At 32.2% G+C, this 6,674-nt stretch overlaps 1 long non-coding RNA gene across 1 annotated transcript in view; it reads right to left on the reverse strand.

Moving 5' to 3' along the window:
- Window positions 1-1,577: 1,577 nt before the first annotated feature.
- The window catches only part of LOC137658614 (uncharacterized), a 279,626-nt gene continuing 274,529 nt past the window's right edge, over window positions 1,578-6,674 (reverse strand). The window contains exon 3 of the long non-coding RNA XR_011047390.1: window positions 1,578-1,895. This is a non-coding gene — a long non-coding RNA (uncharacterized lncRNA). The remainder of the gene's footprint in view (window positions 1,896-6,674) is intronic.

Genomic DNA, 6,674 nt, shown 5'->3' on the forward strand with positions numbered 1-6,674 from the left:
TGTATTTTAGTTTCAATTTATTAATAAAGTCATAATGGATTGTTTATAAAAGTCAGCATTAGCTTTACACTCATACATTAAGTTTAGTTTAAAACGTACCCGTCAATAAGGAAACAATACGATTGATAATATATATATATATATATATATATATATATATATTTATATCTCAACAATAAGTTAATTTCAAAATCAAATTAAAGACTGTTTTCTTTCATACCCCATTGTTTAAAAGATTAACAGTTTGAAGGATATCAATATTCTAAGGATTATATTTTTCATATATTCCTTAATTAAAATGCCCTAATCAAAAAGTTTTTACCAGAAAACATTTAGATTAATAATCACAAAAAAATATAAGTATAGAATGAATAACTTCAAAATGAGCTCGGCTATAAAACTTTTATTCAAAGTTGAAATTATTAGATATGATTAATAAGGTCCTCTAACCCGAAGAAATAAAACCTTGGTTCTAATTTGAAGATCATTAACATGAAAGGTAAAAAATGTAAACCATAAGATAAAAGTTTATCTTAAAACTAAAATCTATATTTTAGTCATTCAATCATGAATTTAAAATAGAAAGGAAATTATTAAAACGGTTAACAAAATTATCTTCAGCGTGACACTGAAGCATCTGTCTTTTATATTATTATTATTATTATTATTATTATTATTATTATTATATTATTATTATTATTATTATTACTGGCTAAGCTACAACCCTCGTTGCAAAAGCAGGATGCTATAAGTCTTAGCGGCTCCAACAGGGAAAATAGTCCAGTGAGGAAAGGAAACAAGGAAAAGGAAATATTTTAAGAACAGCAACAATATTAAAATAAATATTTCCTATGTAAACTATAAATGCTTGAACAAGAGTAAGAGAAATAAGATAGAATGGTGTGCCCGAGTGTACTCTCAAATAAGATATGTGTTGAGATGTATGTTAACAAACTAATATTGTAAATTATAAATTTAACAACTGCAGCCGTTTCTAGTCCACTGCAGAACAAAAGTCTCAGACATATCCTTAGTCAGGTCTGGGATTTGGCCCTTTTCATCCCCATGCTAGTCACCGCGGATTGGTGATGGTGGGAGACTTTAGCTCGATCGCTCACAGCAAACCAACATAATATGGTGTCCCTGGCTAGTATAGCTTTGCTGATCATGACAAATCCTTTCACCACGTTAAGGTATCCACGCGCATACCAGCAATAATATTCATATATACAACACTATTAAAAATTTGCCGTAAAAAACAGTAAAAACCCCTGAATAAATTTTCCAGGCATTTACCGTTTTAAAAACGGATATATTGACGCAAAGGAGTGATATTACGGTCACTAACCCGTAAAAGATAATAACAAAAGTATGGTAAAATTACGGTCGCTTGTATTTTACTGAAATACAGCTAAGAACCGTATATTTTTATGGAGATTTTTCGATTAAAATTATTATTTTTTTCTTAACAGCGTAAATTTAATCATAATTGAGGCTATCTTCATTCTAATTACTAAAAAAACAGGTTAGAACGATAAAATCATAATGGACAAGGTCGTCCTTAACTTACCCCAAAACCTCAATGTCAGTCACTCATCCGGGTCACAGACACAAACTTGTGCATCCAATGGAACACCAGAGACCTATAGATGCCATCTAGACCACGCCTCCTTTGCTTCTCCTTAGAAGATTGGACGACATCTGACGGCCCCAGAACTCTCGCGTTCTCTATTCCAGACATCCATTCAGTCCGTTCCAGGCACGCGCCTTATCCACAGCTCTCTCAGCCAACTGCCTTTCCAGCCAGAGAATGAGAGAGGGAGAGAGAGTGCGCGTCTCAGGCCATTCTGCTTAAAAGGTTTCGCTTTGAAAGCGCTTGGTTGGCTTCTACACATCTTGGGGAAAGAAGAAGATAGATGTTAAAAATTGTTTACTGAATAATAGTGCTGATATTTATGAGTTTCTTATGACTATAAATCTATGGTTTAAATTGTTATGGAAAATGATTTGATTACGGATGACTTTTGTGCGACTGAAAGAATTAGACATTCGAATTGATTATTTTTTTTTGTTACTGGTCTTTATTTAACAGTTGCTTTTCTAAATAATCAAGAGGAAAATGATAAGATAAAAACAAAATTCTTTATTCTTATGACTCGAAAACAAAAATATAACTCAAGATATAAAAATGACTTGATAAACGAATAGTCGCTGGAATTTTTGACACTTGCAGAATTAAAAGAAATAATCCGATCAAATATTGCAAAGAAAATGTTACCCAGCTTGAACAGAGACAATACGAACTTGATCGTTTTCCTTTGTGAAAGAAAGTATTTAGAGGAAACAGTCGCTTATGCTAAGGAGGAGCAGATCCATTGGTAAAAAAGGTAAGAATTATTATATTAACGTGTATTGATTAATATATATATATATATATATATATATATATATATATATATATATATATATGTATATATATAAATAAATATGTATATGTAAATGTGTGTGTATATATATATAATATATATATATATATATATATATATATATATATATATATATATATATATATATATATGATAAATTTTGTACATTTAGAAGTGTTTTTTCATATTCAAATAATCCATATACTTTGCTTCATTAATATCTGGATTCTCTTACCGACCTTGGGATCAGAGTCACAAGGCGGAACCACTCAAAGGACAATAGCTTCTGACCGGCCGGGAATCGAACCCTGCTCCAGGAAGCTGGCACGAACGGTGACAGACACCTATGTATATACATACATACATATATATATATATATATATATATATATATAATATATATATACATATATATACATATATATATATATATATATATATATATGAGGTAGAGAAAATCCAGATATTAAGAGGTGTATAACATATGGCTTATATGAGAGAGAGAGAGAGAGAGAGAGAGAGAGAGAGAGAGAGAGAGAGAGAGAGAATTTCAGCCGTCTTAAATCTATTTCTGTTTTATGAATTGAATTGAAAATTTCATGTTTAAATACTATCTTATATGATATTGTATGATATTTATACGATATATTTATATATATATATATATATATATATTATTATTATATTATTATATATATATATATATATATATATATATCCGCACACAACACATACTTACATATATCTGTATATGCCTATTTATCTAGGTATCCATACACACGTACAGATAGATGCACATACATATATATGTATATATAAGCTTATATATATATATGTATAAATAAACGTAAATTTATTCCTAGATACGTATATAATCTTATAATATTATAGCAATGTTACGGAAGCCAAAACCTTGATCAACGAGGAAAGACACAATCAGGTCCAGAATCGACCAAAAATCTCGAATTAACAAAAACTGATCAAGTCTACAAAGGACAGGTGTAATTGTACCTGCTCGCACCGACTTTGCTCCCACCTGAGCAAACAAATATACGATCCCGGGTCAAGCTTCAGTAACTCTATAATCCACTTGGTTAACTTTATCCCTTTTTTTTTACAGGTTACTGACTTTCTTGTGGTCCAAAGGGGTATCTTTATTATAGTGTATCGACAACAAATCGAATTCCGATGGCTAGATTGGTTTAATCATCATTATCAATATAAGCTAGTTAAAGTTCATGATTATATGTGCATTACAATACTCAGATCACAAGGTCAAAGATCAAGATCACGGTCAAGCAAAATGTCCAATTCACGTGATCAGCCATAAGTTTGAACATCATTGTCACAGAGACTTTAAGCTTGGTTCATATTTGAGTGTAGGAAAATTCACGCCAATTTATACTTGTTAAAGTCAAACGTCAAGGTCAAGGTCAAGCAAAATGTCTAATTCACGTAATCAGCCATAAGTTTGGACATTGTTGTCACAAAGACTGCAAACTTGGTTCATATTGAAGTGTATGAAAATTTATGCTAATTAATACATGTTAAGGTTATAGATTAAGGACAAGGAAAAATGTCCAATTCACGTAATCAGCCATAAGTTTGGGCAGCGTTTTAACATAGACTTCAAACTTGGTTCATATTTGAGTGTATGAAAATCCATGTCAATTAATACACGTTAAGGCCAAGGTTGAGTCCAAGGTCAAGAAAAAGGTCCAATTCACATAATTATCCATAAGTTTGGACATCATTGTCACAGAGACTTCAAACATGGTTCATATTTGAGTATATGAAAATCCAAGCCAATTGATATATGCTAAGTTGAGTCCAAGGTCAAGGTCAAGCAATAGGGCAACCATATATCAGCAATATTAATCGTAATGTAATGAAACTGGCAGGGATTTTTAACTATTATGAAGGATTAAATTTTGGAAGGTCAAAAGTCATAAGTTATGGACCAGAAAAATATCCAAAATCAGTCCAAAAGGTCGAGAAATAAACTGCCCTGGCGGAGGTCTGTGCTCTACTGAGTACTCCTTTAAAATTATTATTATTACTTGCTAAATCACAACCCTAGCTGGAAAACCAGAATGCTACAAACTCAAGGGCTCCAACAGGGAAAAATAGCCCAATGAGGAAAGGAAATAAATAAACTACCAGAGAAGCAATGAATAAATAATATAAAATATTGCAAGGTCAATAACAACATTAAAATAGATGTCAAATATAAACTATGGAGAGAGGCTTATGTCAGCCTATTCACCTTAAAAGCATTCGCTGCAAGTTTGAATTTCAGTATAACTAACATCATCATTAATACCTCAGGATATGAAAATCTCTACTTACGTAAAGACCATTATACAAAACGACTTGTGCAGACATTTTCGCCTCATAATACGAAAAAATACTCAGGATGCAGAACAAAATTCCCGCTGTTAAGTTAGGTATATTGAATAATTCAAATGTATTTGGTTCTATTTCATTATACGATAAAATCATATTACAAAAGCCACTCCGGTACATTAACTTTGTACCTTGAGGTATTACTGTACATCATGTTCCATCAAATAAGATCCTCATGTACTTGTTTCTTCAATGTAACAATCATCACTGTGCAATAGTAAGTGATTTGTGGCTACTCTTTATGTCCAGTACTATAACTTGAGGAGATTTGAGGTTGGACTTCAGTGTGTTGTCATCGGAGGCGTGCTCTGAACAGATCTCTTTCCTTTCATTATATTTTGGTTTGCGAGAGGATACACCTTATTTTTTCATTATGACGTTGCAATAATTATAATACTACTACTAGCCACTCGGTGAGATACTGCCGCTAGAGAGTTAATGAGTCCTGTGACTTGCCAGACAGTACTACATTGGATCCCTCTCTCTAGTTACAGCTCATTTTGTCATTGCCTACACGTATACAAATAGTCTGGCCTAATCTTTTCCCATTCTCCTCTATCCTCATACATCTGACAACACTGAGATTGCCAAACAATTCTCCTTCACTTAGAGGGTTTATTACTGCAATGTAAATGTTCAGTAGCTGCTTTCCTCTTGGTAAGGGTAGAAGAAACTCTTTAGCTATGGTAAGCAGCTCCTCGAGGAGAAGGACACTCCAAAATCAAACCATTGTTCTCTAGTCTTGGGTAATGCCATAGCCTCTGTCCCATGATTAGAGTTCTCTTGCTTTAGGGCAAGCTTGGGGACGCTGTTCTCTCTCTCTCTCTCTCTCTCTCTCTCTCTCTCTCTCTCTCTCTCTCTCTCTCTCTGTTTTCATTAAATTTTTATTGTTTTATATGAGAGATCTAATTTGATGTTGTGACTGTTCTTAGTATATTTTATTTTGATTATTTATTACTTTCCATGTAGTTTTTTTTTATTTCCTTGTTCCCTTTCTTCCCTGGGTTATTTTTTTCCTGTTGGAGCCCTTGGCCTTATAGCATCCTGCATTTCCAATTAGGGTTATAGCTTAGCATGTAATAATAATGATAATGAAAATGATAATGATAATGTTAATAATAATAATAATAATAATAATAATAAAGATAATAATAATAATAATTTGAGATTTAAAAAGAATAATGTTTTAAAAATAAGGAAACCCAAAAGAAAGGGGAGATTTCTGAGGCGACTTGTTGCTAAGTTACAAATTAGGTAAAATTAAAACTGTTAGTCATAATTGGTGGGTATAGTGACTTGATCATTAAACAAATATGGGATAACATAACTTTCCACATGATTACTAGGGGATACGCTATCATATCCTTACAGTAAATTATGGATATCCTGAACTGTTCCTATAGAAAAGTGTCTTATCAAAAAAAAAAAAAAAAAAAAAAAAAAAAAAAAAAAAATCCATGTTCAGCTGGGATCCACAAGGCACTAGAAGAGTTTGAAGACCTAGGCCTACATGGCTAAGGACTATGAAGCGCAAAGTAGGAGATGATGAATGGAGAAGTCTTGAATTAAAAGCTAGAATTAGAGACGACTGGCGAAATCTACCCGAGGCCCTTTGCGTCAATAGGCGTAGGAAAAAAATAACGATGATGATGATTATGATGAAGAGATATAGATATAGATTTATTGTTACTAAAAGAACATTTATATAGTATCCCACCAAATTGGTGAGGTTTACCATAACCTTGAAGTTACAAATGTATTGTAGCTAAGTAAACCAATGTCAGAGTATACGATTGGACAGTACATCTGTTTCGTAGATTTTAGACTTTACAAGTCAAATGT

This window comes from Palaemon carinicauda, chromosome 19, assembly GCF_036898095.1.
Source record: "Palaemon carinicauda isolate YSFRI2023 chromosome 19, ASM3689809v2, whole genome shotgun sequence".
NCBI classification, from domain to species: Eukaryota; Metazoa; Arthropoda; class Malacostraca; order Decapoda; family Palaemonidae; genus Palaemon; species Palaemon carinicauda.